This window comes from Neovison vison, chromosome 7 (assembly GCF_020171115.1).
Source record: "Neovison vison isolate M4711 chromosome 7, ASM_NN_V1, whole genome shotgun sequence".
In the NCBI taxonomy this organism is placed as follows: Eukaryota; Metazoa; Chordata; class Mammalia; order Carnivora; family Mustelidae; genus Neogale; species Neogale vison.
In genome coordinates this window covers 148,386,425-148,409,659 of record NC_058097.1, presented here as the reverse complement: position 1 = coordinate 148,409,659, position 23,235 = coordinate 148,386,425, and the positions used below count along the sequence as shown (strand labels likewise).

Sequence of the window (23,235 nt, the reverse complement as noted above, 5' to 3'; positions counted from 1 at the left end):
AACACTGGGACATCAGTCCCACATGTCTTGACTCAGGCTGAGCCCTGCACCCTTAGGGAGAAGTGAAATGGATTTTAAGAAAGCATTTTCCTGATGTACATGTATCTTATCCGAGCTTAACATAAGAGCTCTTCACAGACCTTAATTCTGGCAGGCAGTTATCTGATATGTCCTGGTTTGTTCCCTCATTTCCTCTTCCTGACGACTTTTTCTCTCTTCCATTCACCAATACCTCTTCCTGTTGTTATTCCAGCCAATCAGGAGAGGAGTGCACAGAGTCCCATCCCATGCTCACCCGCCTGCCGCCATCCATGCCTGCATTCCTTCTGTCTTCCAGCCTATTCCCCTGGACTAACTCTTCATGCTCCTACCTAAAGCCAGTCTCTCCAGCGATGACCCCTTCCTTCTCCCACCACCAGTTTTGTTTTTTTTTTTTTTTGCTCGAACAAAAACTTTATCTCTACCAACTGTTGATTAACTTTTCAAAATCAAGGTGCAGACCAGTCTTCTAAGATGTTACTATTTCTCCAAGAAAGAGATAATATAGCTGTATTTATATGTTGTATATGTGTGTGCAAGTCTATGGATATGCTTATATATATATATATATTTTTAAAGATTTTATTTATTTATTTGACAGACAGAGATCACAAGTAGGCAGAGAGGCAGACAGAGAGAGAGGAGGAGGAAGCAGGCTCTCCGAGGAGCAGACAGCCCGATGCGGGGCTCGATCCCAGGACCCTGGGATCATGACCTGAGCCGAAGGCAGAGGCTTTAACCCACTGAGCCACCCAGGCGCCCCTGGATATGCTTATATTAAAAATGGAAAGAAAAACAAAAAAAATGAATAAAAATAATTTTTGTAAAGGGAATGCAATAGGTGGAAGGAGCAGAAATGGGGACAGGAATTCACTAAAAATGCCTTGATTCACAATTTTGACTTAAAATTGCTGCCATCGTGGCTTTCAAAGACCCCATTGCTGTTTGCTGAAATTCTCACTCTCTGCTAATACCCTTGCTTCAAGTCCCATCACACCTGCAACTTTATCACAATTGGCTAAGAAAGATTTTCTTTCCTTTAACATATGCCACAAGAATGTCACTGCCTGAGCCATTCACTTTTCTGAGAGTGGTTTTCCTTTTTGCCTCTTTCAGGGGCACTGTAGTTCTGTCCACCCTTTTTTGACCTATGGGATTTCTGAGGAAGACTGAGTGGCAAAGTCTTCTGTGTTTGCTTGAGTGAGAACTCCATTTCTTGACTGAGGCGGGGGTCTAAGCTAAAAAAATCAGCACCCCATGACTAGCAGTCCATCCTGCATTCTGGTCAGCTCCAGAATGAAACTTCTCCTTCTTGATGGGAGCAGCTCAGGGCTTCTGTTCAGTCAGTCCATATCCGCCATGTTGTTAACTCCATGAAGACTCCTAAACAAGCAGCAGCAGGTGCCATAGGTTAATATATATTTACAGGGGACATTTTTGTCTTGGATTAAACACCATCCTCCATGCTCCCACCATCCCCTGTGCTTCCCTTTGGTACAGCACCTACCACACTGTGCTATTCCTCCTCGAGTCCATCTTCCTCACTAGATTGTAAGCAAATTGAGGGCAGTGACTGTTCCGATCTCTCTCTGTGGTGTCTAGCTTTTACCACATGGCCAAGCACCTCCCAAATGTTAATCAAAGTCTTCTTAAATGGATAGACAAACAGGGAAAATTATATTGGGCAGCTCAATGCTTACTACGAATGCAAAAACCACCACAAACCATCCTACCCATGGAAACACTTGAACTGAACATTAAGAACTACCATTGCAGCCTCTGCCTGATGGCATGATGTCTTGTAAGAGTTTATTATGAAATACAGTATTCATATGGAGCCACAATGTATAAGTCTATACAGAGAGTTTGACTGTAAAGTGAACGATCCTGTCACCACCATTCAGGGGAGAATAAAACTGACAATTCCTCAGAAGGCCCTTAGTGCCGCTCTCTGACTCACATCCCTCTCCCTCTCTTACAGCAATAACTCTGATTTTTTTTTTAAGATTTTATTTATTTATTTGACAGAGAGAGATCACAAGTAGGCAGAGAGGCAGGCAGAGAGAGAGGGGAGGAAGCAGGCTCCCTGCCGAGCAGAGAACCCGATGTGGGACTCGATCCCAGGATCGGGATTTTGGGATTCCAAAACAGATTGGAAAAATATAGAGATTCCGAACAGATTGGAAAAACATAGAGGGCGCCTAGATGGCTCAGTCGGTTGAGGATCTGCCTTCAGCTCCTGTTGAGTCCCGCATTGGGCTCCCTGCTTGACGAGGAGCTTGCTTCTCCCTCTCCCTTTTTCTGCTGATCCTTCTGCTTATGCTCACTTGCTCTCTCTCTCTCAGGTATGCAGTGAAACTTCTAAGAACTTAAGATTTTCCAGGCAGGAGAAGGTCACATCCGTCTTCCCCGTGGTCTGCACCAGGTCCTGAGCTGCCAGAGGCGCACCGCCCCAAGGCGCTCCCCAGGCAAAGCCCAAGGGGACGCCCGAGATCATGACCTGAACAGAAGGCAGAGGCTTAACCCACTGAGCCACACAGACACCCCTGATTTTAATTTTTATAATAAATATGCCTTCTCTTTTCTTCACAGTGTATGACATCTCTATCTATTGATAAAAAATGTAGTTTAGGTTTGCCTGTCTTTGAACTTCATATAATTGGAATCATCCTTTCTGTCAAATAAATAAATAAAATCTTTAAAAAAAATTTGAAGATCTTTTATTTATTTATTTATTTGATAGAGATCACAAGTAGGTAGAGAGGCAGGCAGAGAGAGAGGAAGGGAAGCAGGCTCCCTGCTGAGCAGAGAGTCCAATGTGGGGCTCGATCCCAGGACCCTGGGATCATGACCCAAGCTGAAAGCAGAGGCTTTAACCCACTGAGCCACCCATTCATGTCTTAATAACTAACCTTTCTGTGTTCTCATCTTTATTACTATTTTAGCCTTATATTAAAAAATCTATTTGATACATTTATGAGACTGACACACTGCCCACTGAACTAAGAAAATGATAATTTTGACACTTTAAAGAAGATAATTTTTCTATTTTATCTGACATTTTTCTTTCCACAGAAGTGTTGATTTTATAACTTAGTCTATCATTAATGGAAATGGAAGCCTCAATGGTATATTTTGGGCTCTACTCTAAGTCATTCCTCCTGTCAAGAAACTTTTTTGATGGCATTCTTTCTTTTTAGCACACTGGTATCTTGGAAGCAGAATTAGCTACATCTAAGGATAAAGGGTCTCCAGAATGCCCTGGTTCCCAGACACTTGTTGTGCTGGTGATGACTGCTTTGACGTCCTTGTTCTCCAGGGTGTAGATGAGAGGGTTGAGGACAGGGGTGAGAAGAACACACACCACATTGGCCATGATGTGGGAGTTGAGGGGCAGGTTGGCCCTGTAGGCCACAGAGGCTATGAGTGAGTAGTAGGTACCAACCACCAAGAGGTGGGAGCTGCAGGTGGAGAAGGCTTTCAAACGTCCTTCTCAGGAGCTGATGCGAAGCACCAAAGCCAGGATGTGGGCACAGGAGAGAAGCACCAGGGGAAGGGGCAGGAAGGACACCTCCATGGTGATATAGAAGCCCATGAGGGTCTGGGACATGGTGTCAGAGCAGGAGTCCTGGACAACAGCCAGGTGGTCACAGAAGCAGCGAGGGATGTGAGCTATGTTGTCAAAGGCCAAGCAGGAAGTCTGCACCCCAGTGGGGATGTGCAGGAGGAGGGCAGTGAGCCAGGCTCAGGCTGCCAGGGTGGCATCGGTGTGGGGGTCATGAGGACAGGGTATAGTCCAGGGGGCGGCAGATAGCCACATAGCGGTCATAGCCACGGCCACCAGGATGAAGGCTTCTGAGCAGGAGAAGCTGTGGAAGAGGTGAATCTGCAGGAAGCAGGTGGGGAAACTGAGGAAGCGGTCCCCAAGCAAGAGGAGGGATGGCATATTGGGGACAATTGTCATGGTGCAAAGGATGTTCAGGGCTGAGAGACTGATCAGGAAGAAGTCCATCGGCTTATGGAGTCTGGGTTCTCTCACCACAGCCATAGGATGAGCATGTTCCCCACCAGGTTGAGAAGGTAGAGGAACAGGAAGATGAAAAAGATGGAAGAAAGGGGAACACCTGTAAAGAGGGGATGCCCACCCAGTAGAAGATTGGTGGAAATTCTTTTGATCCATTACAGGTTGTGGCCTCCACAGTGAGACAGAGCTGCCTGCCAGCGTGACAGGCAGCCAGAGCTTCTGGAAACCAGGAGTCTGGAATGAGGAATCCGTAGACATCACCGTACAATTATTGCAACCCAAATGATTTATGGCCAAGTTTAGAGGACTGTGGTACCCTCCAATACTGCTTCTTCCATCTTAACCCACAATTCCCTCTTTCCATCTTCCATCAAGCATTCAGGAGGTACCTACCTACAATGGGCAAGGCTGTGAGAAGGTGAACAAAGCATCCTGCCTTCACAGGGCTTACTTACGTTCTGGCAACAGGCTGATATATTTAAAAGATAATACATAGTTTTCTGGTAACAACCGTGATAAGTACATTGAAAGAGCTTCTCGCATGACCTGAGAAGCAGGTGACTCTTATTGCCTCAATTTAATTTAATTTATTTATTTGACAGAGAGATAGAGAGCAAGCCCAAATAGGCAGAGCGACAGGCAGAGAGAGGTAGAAGCAGGCTCTCCGCTAAGCAGGGAGCCTGACTTGGGGCTCGATCCCAGGACCCTGGAATCATGACCTGAGCTGAGGGCAGCTGCTTAACCAACTGAGCCCCTCATTGTCTCTGTTTTAAAGGGTTAACCCTCAGTTGATTAAAATCCATTCTGACAAATCCAGTCACCATTTTTTTTTTCTCACACCCTCACCCAGGTGAGGCAGAGTAAGGCATCTGAGAGGCAGAATAAGGCATCTAAGAGGCAGAAATGTAGAGAGTCAAGGTCAGAGGCCATTGAGTCCAGCTGTTTACTCTGGTCTGCTCTGCTGCTTTACAGATGGACGTACAGATGCTATAACCTGTAGGACAAGTGCACATGGCTTCTCATTGCCAGGCGGTGCTGGACCATCCAACAGGCACACCAAGCATGTGCAGGCTTACCAGCAAAGCAGGGGCACCAGAAATAATTTCTGAAACAATTTTGCATTTGATATTTCCAAGCATCGTTCAACTGGCCCATCCTAGAAGATATCCAAGTTTGGCTGGATCTTCTTTTTTTTTTTTTTTTTTTTTTTAAAGATTTTATTTTATTTATTTGAGAGAGAGACAGTGAGAGAGAGCACGAGCGAGGAGAAGGTCAGAGAACGAAGCAGACTCCCCATGGAGCTGGGAGCCTGATGTGGGACTCGATCCCGGGACTCCAGTGGCTGGATCTTCTTACACTTAATTTACAGGTTAGGGTTCTTGTTTTACTCTGGATTATCTAGGACGTGTGAACGATGCAGGCCCATGCCGCGGGTCCGAAGGGTGGTATTTCCTAGGGCACAGAACTTACCACTGTAACAGGCGAGGCTGCTCCCTGTCTGAATTGTCCTCCAGCCAATTACTCAGCTGGACCGAAGAGCCAGTCACCAGAATGCACAACCTGATACTGTCCTTCATGTCCATCGCCCCCTCTCATCATCCAAGCCTGCCAGGGAGCGGTTATGCCCTTTAGCCAGCGTAAATCTGAGGGTCTGTCCAAGGCCACGGCTGGTGAGGAAGATAGCAAGAGGTGTTCTGAGCCCCGCTGGGAAACCAAGAGTGTTGGTTCTTGGACCAGCTCTGCCACTTGCCTGCTGTGACTTTGGGTCCCTGAGCCGGTTTTCACATCTGGGCAGTGAGGGCTTTGGAGGAAAAGATCTCTGTTGGGCTTCCAATTCAATGAGCTCTATTTGGAGGGTCCCCTCTGTGGATGACAGATCAGATATCACAATGGTCCAGGCCCAAAGGGAGAAGGTGGGAGGAGCACCTGGGTGGCTCAGTCTGTTAAGCATCTGCCTTCAGCTCAGATCACAATCTCCAGGTTCAGGGATTGAGCCCTGTGTCTGGCTCACAGATCAGCAAGGTGTCTGCTTCTCCCTCTCCCTCTGCTCTTCCCTCTGCTTGTGCTTGCTCTGTCTTGGTATCTCTCTCAAATGAATACATTTCAAAAAGAAATCTTAAATAAAACAAAGGGAGAGGGTAAGGACTTTCCTGCCTAGTGGGTACCTGCTGTCAGCCAGGTTCTTTTCCTTCATCTTGTCACGTGGACCTTAGTGGCCAAGTGTGTGGACTTGGGAATCAGGAAGGACCTGATTCCAATCTCAGCTCCTACTTCCAGCAGTGTGACCCTGGGCAAGTCGCTTCCCTGTCCCGGAGCTTATTTCCCTCACCTGTGACCTCCTGGGTTGTTGTGATCCTTATGGAGAGAACGCTTAGACAAGGCTTACGTGCGACCCTGGAACACATAGGGATCAGAGCTTGCCCGTGTTTCCACTGGTGACTGCTGTCATCAGCCTTGCTCTCCTGGGGGAGAGGCTTGGCCAAGATAATTTCAATCCCACCCAGAGGTGCACCTTGTCCGGATCTGGCAGGATAGGTGGTCTAAGATCCCATAGCCTGTGTATGCAACCCAATCTGTCTTCCTGATCTCCAGCCCTGGTTCTACATTCCTCCCATTATATCATTGCCCCTGTCTCTCCACTCCAGTCTTTGCTGAGCTTTGACACTCCCTTCCTCCCCAGCTCCCTCACCTGTCAATCCCTGTCTCCTTGGTATCTTCTGTGGCGTCTCATTTGTGTCTTCCAACTTGGTCTGGCAGGGAAGCACCAGGCAGCCCCTGAGCTGTGTTAAGCCCTCCAATCCCTCCTTCAGCCAGAACTTCTGGGGCTCTCTCCATCAAGATAGGGCTCCTTTGGAGCTCTTTGCTCTCTCATCACCCAGGATCAACTTCTTAGCTCCTCCTAGAGCATGTGTTGAGATGGGACTTACCTCTGGGATTTGCTGATAATGAGAACAGCTTTGTTAACAGCCCTCACGGGCTCCAGAACTTACAGCCAATGGGACAGCTTTCATTGACATTATTCTCTCTGGTCTTCAGAAGAACCAGAGGGGACAGGCAGCCCAAGAGGAGGAAACTGAGGTCCAGAGAAGTGAAGGGAGGATTTAATGAGATAGGGATATTGGCTTTTTGGAGTGAAACATGATTATCTGAAAATTTCTCCAGGAGCTCTCTGTTTTCTACAAGGCAATATCCGGGGGGAGATGCTGCCTGCGTAGATTTAATTTCCCAGGGGACTGGTGATGTCTATTTCCTGCAAGAAAAGATTCAAATTTCATGGGTTCTGAGGGTCTCAGGATGCCAGCTGGTTTATCAGAACTATAGTCACTAGCCGGCATCTAAGCTTAGACTGTTGCATAAAGCTCATGAAGCTACTCTCTTGTTCCCTTTCCTCTCCAAAGAGAAGCAATCAATGTCAGGGCATTAGAGCCATGTCTTAAGATGTATGCGTGTGAGCTGTCGGCAGCCAAGGCTCAGCTGCTAGAGGGCAGGCCACCAACTGTGTCTACTACGGTCTATCAAACCATGCAGATTTCATTCACTCATCACAAGAAGTTCACTCCGTTTGGACCTAGGCTTTCCAAGATTCTGATTAGTCACAATTGGGGGGGGGATTTCTAAGATAAGGACAAGGGGGATTAGTTACTGCCTCTGCCACTATAGCCAGCCCCATGGCTTTGAGGGAGGCTCATCCTCTCTCTCCTCTACCACCCATTCTAGATTTCCTTCTCCTTTACCTTCACATTCAATCACCTTGGTTGGTCTGGATGGATTCCCTTCTAGCATGACCCAGACCCTCATCCCTGACAGTTTTGAGCCCTGGTTATGATTGCTCTCGTGGCTCATTTATAGTTAAATTTGGTTACGGAAGAAACAAGAAATGCTCCTGTCCCTGAGTGCCAATCTCCCAGCCCTGGCCGTGTATGAGCAGCCTCATTCCCTCCTGAAGATCAGGAGGTATAGTATAGTAACTTGCAAGTATAGTAACTCCTTTTCTGATTGCTGATGTACTTGCACAGTGGGCTTAAAATGGCCAGACAGCTGTCGTACCTTTAAGTTTGGTGAAACTTGCTCGGTCTCCTATGGAATCAGTACCATTTAATCCACCGAGCCTAAACTGCAGGGACTGGAAAGACAGATGCCCCACAAGGGGTCACTGTGGGTGACAGTGAGTGGAGCCACTCTACCATCCACCCACTGGCTCTTGGCAGGAAGTGTCACTTTTTAATGGGTATCCAAGTTGAAAACGGATCCTTCCCTTTGGACAGGAACATGGACTCCATCAACACTCCTTGATCGGAGCAGTCAGTGGTTTTCTTAGGCAATTATTTCAAGCCTCCCACCTGCCCTCAACTATATTTCTGACACACAAGTGCTTGTGAACCAACGAGTGACATCAATGCCAAAAATAAAGGAACTTAATAGGAAAAACATTTAACATTGAATTAAATGCAAATTTCTTGTTCCCCATGATCCTCTGGGCTTCTCTCTGTCCTATTATCTTCCATTATTCGCTGCATGTGACTCCCCACTAGATCATTATCTTGAAGATATTATCGTTATCTTGAAGACAGCAACTGCATCTGGTTCATTTCTGTCTCTGGCATCCAGTAAAATTTTTTCTGAATGATTGGATGATTGTATTCATCACATTAGTGATTGATGAAAACTACAATTATTCTGTAGCACCAGAAGGAAACGTTCTTGATCCAGTGTTTGAGGCCCAGGTTTTGGATGTTTGCTCAATTGAATGAGGCTAATTTAGACTGCTGAAGTTAATTTAAAAATATGTATTATAGGGCACCTGGGTGGCTCAGTGGGTTAAGCCGCTGCCTTCGGCTCAGGTCATGATCCCAGGATCCTGGGATCGAGTCCCGCATCGGGCTCTCTGCTCAGCATGGAGCCTGCTTCCTCCTCTCTCTCTCTCTGCCTGCCTCTCTGCCTGCTTGTGATCTCTCTCTGTCAAATAAATCAATAAAAAAATTAAAAAAAAATGTATTATATTTCCATCCTATGCTAGACATTGTCATTAGTGTCCAGGGATCTGAGCCAGTTGTGTCTAAGGATCAAGAGTCCCTAGAATGCCCTGGGTCCCGGGGACATGCCCTACTGGTGAGGGCTGCTTTGGCATCCTTGTTCTCCAGGGTATAGATGAGAGGGTTGAGGACAGGGGTGAGAAGAACACACACCACATTGGCCATGATGTGGGAGTCGAGGGGCAGGTTGGCCCTGTAGGCCACAGAGGCTATGGCAATGCGTGAGTAGTAGGTACCAACCACCAGAAGGTGGGAGCAGCAGGTAGAGAAGGTTTTCGAACGTCCCTCTTGGGAGCTGATGCGAAGCACCAAAGCCAGGATGTGGGTACAGGAGAGAAGCACAGGAGAAGGGGCAGGAAGGACACCTCCACGGTAATATAGAAGCCCATGAGGGTCTGGGACGTGGTGTCAGAGCAGGAGGCCTGGACCCAGCCAGGTGGTCACAGAAGCAGCGAGGGATGTGTGCTGTGTTGTCAAAGGCCAAGCAGGAAGTCTGCACCCCGGTGGGGATGTGCAGGAGAAGGGTGGTGAGCCAGGCTCAGGCTGCCAGGGTGGCATCGGTGTGGGGGTCATGAGGACAGGGTATAGCCCAGGCGGCGGCAGATAGCCACATAGGGGTCATAGCCACGGCCACGGGGATGAAGGCTTCTGAGCAGGAGAAGCTGTGGAAGAGGTGAATCTGCAGGAAGCAGGCGGGGAAACTAAGGAAGCAGTCCTCAAACAAGAGAAGGGACAGCATCTTAGGGACAGTGGTCATGGTGCAGAGGATGTTCAGGGCTGAGAGACTGATCAGGAAGAAGTCCATGGGCTTGTGGAGGCTGGGATCTCGTGAGGTAGCCTAGTCCCTGCCACCATAGGTAAAGGAACATTCTGGGTATGGTGATGTTGATGGACAACATCACTTACAAGACTTTGCCTACCGTTAGCACTAGTACCTTGAGTGCAGTCATTTGGTACAAGCCCATCTGGTTTGGAGATCTCTACATGGACGTTCCGGATGGAGTTTTTAGAACTGAGATATCGGGAAGATAACAAGATCACTGGTTGAGGAAGACGAGGGTAAGGCCTGCAGTGAAAACCTGACATAATTTGCCATAAGGTTCCCTTGATTCTACCTTCCTCCCTCTGAGCCTAGGATTGTCAGTGGTTTCTGATAGAGGCTTACAGATCATGAGCTCTACAGAACTAGTGGGAACACTTCTCTGGGGACACTGAGATAACCATTTCTGTACAGCTCTGGATTTGATTCCTCCTCTATACCCTACTCATTCTTGTCTCACTCCATCTGAGCTGTGATGTTGTGTCTCTTGAATCAGTGTTCCATGTCCCTATATTTCCATTCCCTTGAGGATTCCCTTTCTGGGCCATCTTATTGTGGGAGGGATAGGGAGAGCGGCTCCCTCTGAGGAACACTACAGACTGCTGTCTCCTTAGCCCAAGATTGGCTTCCTTATTTCTGGAGCCGCTAGTGGAGCCCTCCATCTGTCCCTGTGTAACCTGAGTGCCTGTGACCTGTCTTTGTATCCTGGCTATTTTGTCATATCCAGGGAGCAACCAGAACTGATTTTCCTAATTGTCCCAGAACCGTCTGTTTTTAGTCCCGAAATTTCCATGTCCCAGGAAATCACTCTGTCCCCAGCAAACCCGAATGATGGTTACCCCAGAAGGGTAGAGGTACTGTATATGACTTTGGGGGAGGGAGTCATTTCCTGAATTGAAGATTAATTCTCCCTACTAGGGGGGAGAAAAAAACAACAACAACCCGGCTTCCAGGGACCCTCCATATGTCTTTCCCCTTCCTGGCTGCAGCAGCTTGGCTGGTGTTAGTCATCAGCCATTTTATGCCCAGCACCCCAGAGCATTCCTTTCTTGGCCCCAGTTCAGAGGGCACTGCAGAGAACCAGTGTCAAGAGAGCTGGCAGATCGCTCCACAGGGAGGCACCCTGCTCCCCGGAGGCGGCTGAAGAAGGTCATCGCTCAACCCTGGCCGCTGGCCCAATTCCTGAAGGGAGACTCTGCAACTCCTGGAACTGAGCTGCAGGAGGTGTGGGCTCGCCCTTGACCTTGACTCTGTGATCTGGGGCCAGGGTATATTGACATTCAGATCACTGCCTCTCTCTCCCAACCACGGCATGAGCAGTGTTTTCGAGCCTGGTTTTCCAAGACCACCTCCTGCTTCTCTCTCTCTTAACAAAACCCTTCTCATGTCACAGGATGTGTAAGAGTGGAAAGGGCCCTGCAGAGAAGCCAGTCTCTGGTCCTTTCTTCACAGACACAGAATCTGTGGGGCTGGGGGTGGGGAGCAAGCCCAGGTCAACAGCAGCTTGTTGCCAGACTTGGTCCTGGAAAGCAGGCCTCTGGGCTCTGGCCTTGGCCTCCGTCCACCAAGCTTGGACACCTGGAGAACTGGGAAGCTCTGCTTTCCACCTAGGGAAAAATTAGGCCAAAGGTTTTATTTTCCTCTCTAGATTTCTTAGGCTGATGTCAGAGACATCTATAGATGTCAGAGACAACTATAAATTTCTATTTCCTTCTGAGGGTGTTTTCCAACAGTTTCAGATGGGCTGGTTACCAAACGGAGGCCCTACATGTCTAGAAAAATGCTCTTTTCGAGAAATGCCTTAGGGAAGAGATGGACTGGCCCAGCTGTGAAGAGAAAGTCGTGGCAGCCAGGCCCCATGTCCTGAGCGGAAATGTTACACACCCCGCACCCCGCTGGTAAAACCAGCTCATCGGAAAGCCTCAGGAAATATTTTTTAATAAATGAATTTATGACTGAAATGGTTCACCTGAGGGAAACTCAACTTTTTCCCCTAATGGACTTGTCGGCAGGGTTTTCTATTTTCTTTTAGCACTGAAATTGATCCAAACCGCGTTCCCTGTGAGTTGCTGTGAGTCCAAGCGGCTGTGCCCTCCGCAGACAGAGCCCATGGGAGCGGCGCGTGCTGGGTTTGCTGGGCAATCACGGAGCATCAGAGCCAGAAGCCTCCTGAAACCCCATTAGGACTGTCTGATCCCCATTCATTTTTTCCCCATTTCCATTGCTCCTTGTCTTTCAAATTAAAAAAGCCCAGAGAAGGGAGTGACTTGCTCAAGGTCACATGGGGGTTGGTGGCCAAGCCACGCTAGCAGCCACGTTCCTGACTCCTTGCCCAGGCCCCCCAAAGGGGCCACCTTTGGGGATGCACCAAAGCTTTCCTGTCTGGAGGCCCAGATCATTCTGGGAGTTGTTATCCATGTCTTCCTCATTGGTCTGTGGGTTCTTTGGGGCTGGAGATTGGCTCTGACCCCTCTCCTAGAAAACCAGCTTCTCAGTGGGACCCATTTTGCTTCTCCATGATTCCACAAAGAGACACTGGAGCGTGGCTGTCCCCACAACCTCAGGGAATCCTCTCCAGCATTCCTGCAGAATCAGACAACACTTGACTTTATGGAGGCCTTCTGGTCCTGCTCCCTTATTGTTGCTGATAGCAAAGGAGAGGCCCAGAGTGGGACTATGACCTGGCTAAATTCACACAGCAAATTACAAGCAGAACCAGCCTGCCCAGGATGCTATAAATTGGGGCAGAAACATTTTAGCCTATCTCCCTTCTCTTAGAGCCCTTCTCGTAGTGGGGTAAGAGTCTCTACCTGCTTGCCCCCCTAAAGCCTGCCTTCCCAGAACCTTGTCCTTCCTTGGGCTCTGACCAGCTCCAGGCACTGCCTTTGTGCCCAAGACCTCTGCAGGGTGGCCCAGCTCACCGGCAACCCAGGCCACTTCAGCTGCTCCCTCCTCTCCCCAGGCCAGCGCTGCCTCCAAGCGGAGAACCAGGTTGGGGCTGAGCCTGGTCCCATGAAACCTCCAGGGCTGCCCATTACTAACCGTCTGGGGCTCTCCCCCTTGAGATTCCATTCTACTGAGGCCCTGAGTAATGTTTTTCTGGGGACTCCCAGGTGGCTGATTAATAGCTACCGCTGGGTTTTGCTTATAAGGAACAGGAAGAGGAACAGTCCTCACTGGGGCTCAGAACTCTGTGGTCTGTGCATGTTTTCCCAGCCATGGAGAAACAACTGGGAGCCCCAGGTGACAGATGAGGAAACAGGGGCTCGGAGGCAGAAGGAGTTGCCTGTCTCATGGCAAGCCAAGGGCCAGGACAGATCTGAGGTCTCACATTTTCTCAGGCTAGCCTCTGAGACCACACACAGAGGGAAAAGTCTCTGAAAATTCTCTGTGTAAGTGTGAAGTCTATCCTCTGCTATCGGCCAGGGCATGGGGGCTGGGCTTTGAGTGTTTTGAAGCTAGAGGAACAAGTATGACAGAGCAGGGAGCCACTCAGTTTGCCAGATCTTCACTCGCTCACACTCATCTGTCCTCTCTTCTTCATGCTTGCTCTTTTATGCTAGACACCTTACTACTCAGTCTGACCTCCTCCAGGAAGCCCTCTGTGATTTCATGTTCCTCTAGCCCCTGGCATTCTTGCTCTCTTCTGAATTAACCAGGCCTGGCTGCCTATGCTGCTCATTTTTAAAATTAGGAGAACTGAGGCTGACAATTCATTCCCTGTTGAATAAAGCTGGCGGTGTGCCAGCTGCCCGCTCACAGTGAATCACATAGTCTAGTGAGGAGAGCCAGTGACAACACTGGCCAGCAGTCATAACCAGTGTGATGTGTACTACTAGAGAGCTGAAGGGCTCGGAGGAGGGAACAAAGCAGGCTTGCATCATGGAAGACATCTTGTGGGCTGATTGTGGATTATAAGCAGATGTGGAGAGCCCTCTAGGCCAATAAGGCAGGGACAGGATCAGGAAGGGCTGAAAAAGCAGAAGGTATGTTCAATGGGCAGATGGAGGTGTATTTGTGATGCAGAACGAAGGGAGAGACTGGGAGTTTCAAAAAGGGAAGTTACAGAGGTTGGCAGGGGCCAGAGAGAGAAGGGGCTTGAATTTCAGACCACAGAACAAGAACTCAGCACAAGACATGGGAGAGCCAGGGCCAACCTTCAGACAGGGGACTTAGAGTTGGCTGCCTGTTCCAGAAAGATCACCCCCACTGCCACATGGAGAGCAGATTCTCATGGGAGAGGCTAGAGGCAGGGAGGCCAGTGGGGGATTGGGTAGGGAGAAGACAAATAGGGAGAAATAACCATATTCCCGACAATGGAAACCGCTGCCTTTCCTGAGGGCTTACTTGCGCTAATGATGTGCCCCGGTGGTCACCTGCTTCATCTCAGCTTGTCCGAGCGGTGGTTTTCATTGCCCTTGCTGCATAGTCAATGAAGCTCAGAAAAGTTGTCACTAAGCGTGCTTTGGTCCCTCCTCTGGGCCCACAAGAAGCCACTGTTAGAATTCTAACATTTCCAAGGCCCACACCTTTTTACTACCCAGGATCGGAGAAATCTTCAAGGGGGCATACTTGCCAAAAATGTGATAACTGCGTCTGGAGGAGTCTAAGCATCCCGGCTTGGGGGACAAGGCAGATGGAGGTGGGTGGTGGGCAGTGCATGTGGGAAGACATTTTTGGAGGAAGATAAGGAGCTCCGTTTTGGACATGTTGTATCTGAGGAGCCAGTGGGACATCCAAGTGGGTATGTCCAGCAGATATTTGAGGGTTTAAGTCTGGAGCCCTTGAGAGAGAGCTGAGTTGCCAAGACTTGGGGTGGAGGTGGGAGACTTTGTTTTTATGGAGCTAGGGAAAGAGTGTGGCATGAAAAAGGCAGAACCTTGGAGGAAACCAGCCTCCATGGGGCAGAACAAGAAGGGTCTGCAAAAGATGCCGAGGGAAAAAATGCCCAGAGAGAATGCAGCCACGATGGTATCAAAGAGCACACAAGGCCAGCAGCAGTGACCCGCCAAGGGGACCAAAGGTTGAGAAGTGGAGAGTGTCCAGGGGCCCAGCAAGGAAGAGGCCACTGGTGACCCTGGGGTGAACAGGTTCAGAGGAACAGCAGGTGTGGGAGACTGGGGGCTGAGCAAATGGAGAGGGGCGTAGACAGCATTTTCAAGATGCTTGGCTGTGAAGAGAGGTGTGTGGTTGGGGTCAGGGAGAATTTTGCTGTATTTTTAAACTGGAGATGCCTGAGCAGAATTCCCAGCATTTGTTGGTGGAAATAAGCCCCAGAGAGGGACCAGAAGAAGAAGGTTGACAGAAGAGAAGAGGAGCTTCTGAGCCTGGAGTCTAGACTCATGGTGAGTCAGGTGGGGGAGGGAGGTACAACAAGGAGGGGTGTAAAAGCAGGTTTGCAGATTTAGTGGTGTGGTGGGGCGGGGGAGGGCAGGGCAAGTCTCATTTCAGACCAGAATGGTGGGCGAATTCCGCAGAGATGTGGATCTTTTGGGAGTTGTTCTCTCCACCCAGTGGGACCTGGAGCGCATATAGCAGGGCAGGCTCAGATCTCGGCGCCAGACCGGTTGGCTTCAAGCCTGGCATTCAGCTTCCTGAGCCTGAGTTCCCTCTTCCGTACAATGGGGATTTGTCCATTGAGTGAATGGCTCTTGAGTACGAGCTCTGTGCTCATGCGGTACAGGTTGAGAAGAGATGAAGGGTGCGAGCTGGGGTCAGAAGCATTCTCCACCCAGACTGCCCAAGCCCTGTGCCTCTGTCCTGAGGCCACAGGGAGGCTCGGAACACTCACAGGCCAGGCGTCTCCCTCCTTATGAAGTGGGGAGGTCCAGACATGTCTCCAGGAGGGGCCCGTGCATCTCAGGAACTTTTCTGAGCTCTGAAGAGAAAACAACCCTCCCTCTCTGAAGTTCCCACCCTTGCAGAGGCCGGCAGCTGTCCCGCTCCACCCTGGAAAGTTGGTCACGCTCCGTCTCCCTGTCTCGCCCCTACCGCTCCTCACCCTCACCGGTGCAATGCTCCTGCAGACTCGAGAGGCTGGAAACGGAAAGTGCCGAGGAGGAAAGGGAAGTTATAAATACATTCAGGGAGAACCTAGGCTGCCTTCCCAGCTGTGGGCAGTGAGTCCACTCAGGGCGGTGAGTCCAGAATCGGGTCCAGGGTTGGGGCCTCCAACCTTCTCATCACTGTCACCATCCTTCCCGCCACCAGGAGGCGGTGGTACATCAGCTTTGGGGGCCAAATGCACTTCGGGTTCAAATCCCAGCTCCTCCACCCACCCGCGGCACTTGGGCAAAGGATTTCCCTTCTCTCTGCCTCTGTCTCCCCTGCATGAATGGGGAGTAACAGCACCAGCAACAGTGGCTGGAGTGAAGGTTTAGTGAGAGACTCTAGGTGAGAGTACTTTGCAAAATGTGAAGGTCTATGAAGGAGTTTTCTAGAGCTGTCCCCACCTCAGCCACAGAAAGACCACCCCTGGATGTCTTCTCCTCTGAGGTTTTTCACCCTGGAAGGCTGGACGCAGAGGAAACGGCTGATGGAAAGTTCCCGGAGGGTACGGCCACCCTGTTCAATGCTCACTGACCAAGGTCACGTAGAGATCTGGGATGTAATCTTGATCTTGTCCAAGGAAACACTTGACCAGGGCAGGGGGTGGGGTGGGGGTTGGCGGTGGTCCTTGCAGGGTGAGCGCTAATCCTGTGACAAACGGTGGAAGGGCATATCAGCAGGGAGACACCGCATGTGTACGGGTACCAAGACATGAATGTGTGGGGTACGCTCTGGGCAGAGGACCAGGGCAGGCAGGGAGGCCGGTAAGGCAGATCATAGGGATGTGATGACAAACCTCAATTTTTAGCTAAAAAATTAACTTTGCTCTGAGGAGCAGGGCTGGGTGCCATGAGATTGGGGTTTGGAAAGATGACTCTGGGAGAACGGAGGAGATGAATTAGAACAGGGAATCTGGAATCACAGAAGAATAAAGGGACTGCAAGAGTCTGGAAGAAGGAGGAACGGATTCTGAGCTAAGGGGAACAGGGAGAAGGAGACAGGAATGTGAAGGACAGGGAGCTGCCATGGGCTGTTGGGAAGGAGGAGGGTGGGTCAGGGATGGACTTGACTCCAGTGAGACTGGGGCTCAGCAGGGTCCTAGGAAGGGCCTAGGAGGGTCTCCAGGCCAGCAATGAGTTCTTGCTGAGCCAGAGGTGCCTGGGCGACCCCCAAGAACAGGTGGACATCAGGAGGGAGCCTGGGCTGGAGCAAAATCTAGGAATCACCGGCTGGGGCTCAAGCCCTTTCTATTGTGGGATGGAAACCTGAGATCTGAGGAGGAGGAAAGTGACATATCCAAGGTCATTCAGATGGTGATCGGTAGAACAGGCCTGGACCCCTGTCAAAAGCGTTGAGCTCCATACTTAACTCTATTCAAGCCCATGGTTTAGGGACTGATGGACAGATGACTGAGTCCTCAAACTAGCTTTCCGAGACAGTTAAGTGCCACGATTCTGGGCACAAGTTCTAGAGCCAGACTCTCTAGGTTAAATCCTGGTTCTGCTTCTTAACAGCTGTGTAACCTTGGGCGAGTTTTCTTACATCTCTGTGCCTCAGCTTCCCCATCTGTAAACTGGGAGCTTTAATGGGTAGTTGGGAACACTAACTGAGTCCTTGCACAAATAAAGTACTTAGAAAATGTTGGACATGTGATTCATGAATGTCAGTCATGTTTATTGTATCAGTTTTATGGTTGACAAAACTGTGGCTTGAAAGAATGAAGTGGATGGGGCGCCTGGGGTGATGTGGTCGGTTAAGCCTCCGACTCTTGGTTTTGGCTCAGGTCATGATCTCAGGGTCATGAGATCGAGCCCCATGTCAGGCTCTGTGCTTAGAGCATAGTCTGTTTGGGACTCTCTGTCCCTCTCCCTCTGCTCCTCCCCCCTGATCTCTCACTCTCTCTCTCTTTCTAAAATAAATAAATCTTTCAAAAATAAAAGAAGAAGAATGAAGTGGCTGTCCAATGTCACACAGCGTGTTGTTGGCAGAGCTCAGACCTAAGTGACTCCGAAGACTGGACTGGTTTGCTTATGCTGAACTGCCTTCCCCTGTGGCTATTTCTGGAAGATGGTTGGATGTTTTCAACTCAAGAGACAGGAGTCTGCAAACTAAAGTCTCCTCGGAAGGGATTCTGTGGACCTGGGCTCAGTTTTGCTGGAAAGATCCACTCCTGCCCTGGCCAGAGACCAGGTCTGCTCCATCTGGGACAGCTCAGGCCTGGTCTCTCCCCTCCCCCAGGAAGACGCATCTGTGTTTGACCCAGAAGACAAAAAAGGGCAGGCCTTTAAATAAGGGCAGCGACACTTCGATAATGAGGGTGTTTTAGGCATGAGTGCCAGAACAGTTGGAGCGAGCGAAGCTAGAAGAGTGTGTGCAGAGTGTGGGGGTAGGTGTGTTTGGCTGGAATGTGAGAAGGAGAGAACCAAACAAAACGTAAACTGACAAGGCTCCAGATTAATGGCACTGATGGAAGCAGTCAGCCTGTTCCAGCTTCTCCCAAGGGCGTTAGAGCCAAGGCCAATTTTGTGTCCTGCCCTGGTCCTAAACTGGGCCCTAACGCCATACAGAATGTGCTTTGCCCCAGTAATGCTCAACCGGGCATCTGCGGAGGGCCCGCCGGGCTGAGATCAGCTGCCTGTGCGTTCGGCTTCCTGCCTTCCCCATCTGCAGGCTTGCAAGCCCATCAGGGAGGAAGTGAGTCATCTTCCTAGATGAAGCATGCGGCATGCTTCCCCAGCAGCTGTCATAAACTCTGCCCAAGTCCCAGAAATGAAGCCCAGGGAGGAACGGGCCCTCAGGTTTTTGTAACTCGTATGAGCCGTGCTCCTCATGTGCCCTCCAGAACCCTTTCCTCAAGAGAAGAAAATCCTAGTAATGTGGATGGAGCAGCTGTTACCCACCCACCAGGCACTGTGTGAGGACAGCCGCTTATGAGCCCCATCCTACAGATGAGAACACAGAGGCATCAAGAATTAAGGAGCACATGGGGGCGCCTGGGTGGCTCAATGGGTTAAAGCCTCTGTCTTCAGCTCAGGTCATGATCCCAGGGTCCTGGGATTGAGCCCCACATCGGGCTCTCTGCTCAGCAGGGAACCTGGTTCCCCCTCTCTCTCTGCCTGCCTCTCTGCCTACTTGTGATCTCTGTCTGTCAAAAAAAAAAAAAAGAATTAAGGAGCACATGGTTATGGAGTTTCTGTTTGGGAAGGCAGAACAGCTGTGGAGATGGGGTCGTGGTTGCACAAACAGGGGGATGCCCTAAATGCCCCTGGATGGCACACGGACAATGGTTAAGAGGGTAAATCGTATGCTATGTCTATTAAAAAACTTACAAACGAGCGGAGAATTAACATAGCTACCAACTGGAGAAGCCAGGAGTCCCACCCAGCAGTACGGCCCCAAAGCCTTGTCCTTGACCATTTGCTATTTTGTCTCATTTGCAAGCAGAGATACTGATCTGAGGGACAGAGGCACTTGCTCCTGAGGGCGCTGGGGACTGGAGGTGGTGGGGAGGCTGGGGCAGGCTCCAGGCAAGGGCGGCTGGTGGTCTGGACCAGGGTGGGGATGGCAAGATGGAAAGAACTGGGCAAGCTTGAAAGACTTGTGGAGCACATAGGCAGGTGTGCAGAGGCAGAGGCCGCCTGTGACTGCTCTCCCTGGGCTCCCCCTGGCCTGTCTGCTTCAGCCTCCTTGGACAGTGGGCCTCTGTCCCCTTTCCCTGACTGGGAAGAGTCTGGGAGGAAAAGCCCCGGCACAGACCTCCTCTCTGGCCCCCAGGGGGCAGTGTTGCAAAGTCTTCTGAGAGTTGGAGCCCTTGCTTTGCTGCATCCCCCATAAGCCCCAAACCCGGTCCTCTCTCCCACGATCCAAATTATTAATAACCATCATCCTTCATGTTCCACACCTGGCACTTTACAGAAGCAGTGGTACATCCATTAGCTCACAGGATTCTTCCCCAAAGACTGGGGTGGAGCAGAACGACACTGACCCTTCCTTCTATCCCCCCACCACTTTTTTATAAGCACACTGAGGACTGGGCAGGAAATGGGATGTGACCAATGTCAGCGTGATGGTGGCAGAGCCAGGGCTGGGAGCCACGGGCCAGTCTGGACCCTGGGAGAAGGCATAGCCCCACAGTGCCCGTAGTAAGACAACTGCTAACAAGGGCCACCCAGCTAGCCTACAGATCCCTTTTTTCCCCTTGAGCTCCCTCCCACCTCAGGGGTCCTTCTTGGTGATTTATTCCAATGAGTTGTCAGTCAGGTCAGACAGACCTGGCACGTACCTGCCACAATTTACTTCCTCCTCATCCTCTGCTTGCAGAATTATAAGTCACTCGACTACCATCATCCCCCTATTAATAATGGCTCATGTCCGCTCAGCTCTTAGAACTTAGCAAGCACTAATTCATCCATTAGCTCATTTGAACCGTATGACAGCATTGAGATGGTATTTCACAGACAAGGACAGTAAAGATCAGAGAGGGCAAGTGACTAGCCCCAGGTCACCCAGCTAGGCCTTGGGAGAGATTACAATCTCCTGGGAGAGGGAAGCTATGCACATACCAAGTTGAAGATAGGGCGGTTGAAATGTTTGGGGTTTGTTGTGGCTTTGCCTAGAGGGGTCCTGTTATCCTGAATTTACTAGATGAGGAGATCAAGTCTCAGTGATTTTCTTACTGGGTCAAAATTGACCTGTCTGATGCCCCCGCTCATGCTTTTTGGGGCCTGGGCTGCCACTTTGAGGAAAGGATGTAGAATTTCTAGCTGAGTACCTATTCTCTCCAGCCTGGAGGGGGAACTGGTGGGAGGTGGATGCTGTTGGACCCATTGGGGCAAAAGGGCTTCCCAAGGAGGAACCTCCAGAGGGAGAGTAAGAAAGAGCACAGCACAAGCTATGCAAGGCTGGGTGGACTGGGGAAGACAAAGGCCGTGCTCAGCCAAGGTGGGCCGGGCTGAGGGCCAGGCTGTGTACCCACCTGCCTGCAGACCTGTGCTTCTCCTCACACGCTTGGGAAATTTCCTGTGTCTTGATCCAAGAGTGGTGTCAACAAAGAGGGATGAGGTCCTAAACCCTTGGCAGGCTGGGGTCTGTTTCTCATCCACCAGGGAGAGAAACTGAAGCCCAAGGAGAGGCAGTGATGTCCCTGTTGTCTCGCTAGGCCTCGGTCTCTCAGTCAGGAAAAGGGGAGGATTGAATTAAACGTGTTCCAGTTTCCATCCTGCTCAGACCTCCTAGGTACCATGCGTCCAGCTTTGCTGTCCTTGGCGCAGATCCCGGGCCCTGCTGTTTATTTGACTTGTGGCTCTGGGCAAGTCACATGGGCTCTCTCTCTGAGTGTCAGGGTCCACATGGGTGAAAAAAGTATGACACAGCTCTCTGTGAGCAGATCAAATGAGCCATGCATGGGAGCACGTCTGTGTAGCTTGGGTTCTGACCCCAGGCAGCGTCTCGGGGGTGGGGAAGGCTGAAACTCTGACTGAGGTCCTCACTTGTCTGCTCAGCCAAGGGCTCATTTATAGACATCCGCTCCCTGGCTGCCAGGCGGAAGGGAAGTGGGAGCAAAGGTGCTGAGACGGCAGTTCGGAGACTTTTTCAGGAAGGAGCCTCTGGCTACTCTTCCCCTTCCTATCCCTGCCTCCCCATCTTCTGGACATTCTCACAGTGACACTCATGACGGTCCCGAAGGTGGGCAGTTTGAGGTCATGATCTCCATTTAACAGATGAGAAGACTGAGACTCAGAGAGGAGAAAGGACTTGTTGCAAATCCCATAGCTGGTTAGTGACAGAGCTGGGACCAGAATTGAGTTCTCTAGTCTGGGGCTTGGCACTATTCGGTTACACCCCAGTTCAGATAGTTCTATAAAATGAAGAGTGTCCTATTTTTCTGGGTGTGCAAACGCCCTCCATGGGTTAACTTAAAGAAGGGAAGGGCCTGGGTTCTGCAAACAGCCCAAGCTTTTACGAACAGCATCAGGCTCTGCATGAGATGAAAGACTGTGCACGCATCACAGGGCTTCAGAAACTCTTCAAGCCGTGAGGGGCTTTGCCAACAGCTGGTAAAGGAAGAGCACTCATGTCTGAGGTTATTGTATGTTCCACGCCTTGTGGGGCGTTGCGCACTGTTTCACTCAAAGATTGATGAGATGAACTTAGCCAGCCAAGCTGGGCGCAGCAGGTACCCAGACCAATCCATGTATAGAACATTTTCAGCCTCTGAAGCCAAGATGGAGGCAACTGAACTTCCAGAAAACCTAAAGGGACCTTCTCCCTCTTAACCATGCACCTGCAATTTGAAGTCTGAAGGGGGCACCTCTTGGTTTTCTCGAGCAGGAGCAGGACCTGGTCTTTATATCAGTCTGAGCCAATTATTGACCTTCCCTAGAATGGGGGTCACGCATTCACATTTCTGGTTTCTCAAAGACAGCCAGGCAACGTGTATCTATTGGGCGCTACTATGTGCCAGGCTGCACACTGATTATTTCAAAGACTCCCTGCTTCCCACCTGCTCCCTCATACGCCCCCCAGGAGCCAAGCGGGGTCCATGTATATTTCTTTTATCACTGCACCCTGAAAGCTGGGTTTGAAATCCACATCCCTAATTCATGCAAAGACCCTATTCCTGGAACTGGGTCAAGTTCACTTCTGTATGTCTCCTTTGGAAAATGCAGCCTGGATGGAGGAAAAGGCCTGGGTCCAGCATCGGAGGTTCTTGAACCTCATGGCCCCACCTTCTACTAGCTGGGTGATCTCGGGGCAGTTACTGAGACTCAGTGCCTCATCTGTAAAATGGAGGAATAAATACGTGGCCCACAGGGCTGATGGGAGGACCCAGGGGGCCTCCAGTGTGAGAGTGCTGAACCAGCTGGAAAAGGCGAACTCGTCAGTGTGTTTCCTCTTGCTGTCCTGATCTGAGCCCTGCCTCTGTGGCTTCCTTCTCTGAGGTCCAGGCCTTCAGGCTTGGCTTTTTCCTTGCTGGCTGAACTTGTCCAGCAGCCCTGCAAGTGAGGGGCCAGCTCTCCCTTCTTTATGGATGAGGAAAATGATTCTCAGAGATGCAGAAACTTGTCTGAGACCACAGAGCCAGCTGAAACGAGACCAGGGTCTGTCAGGCTCCAAGGCCTCCATCCTCAGCTTTCAGTCCAGAAAACTCTTGAAATTTCAGATTTGCCCTTCTGCTCATCAACCCCTTCTGCCGAGATGGAGCTCCACTTTATAGAACTGTTGCCAGGAGTCCCTCGAGGTGGGCTGGCCATTGTGAATCCTGGTGAACA

The 23,235-nt window shown here is 50.3% G+C and overlaps 2 pseudogenes; both read right to left on the bottom strand.

Moving 5' to 3' along the window:
- Positions 1-3,235: 3,235 nt before the first annotated feature.
- LOC122913494 lies at positions 3,236-5,646 on the bottom strand (annotated as a pseudogene).
- Positions 5,647-9,126: 3,480 nt separating this feature from the next.
- Positions 9,127-10,046, bottom strand: LOC122913493 (annotated as a pseudogene).
- Positions 10,047-23,235: the final 13,189 nt, after the last annotated feature.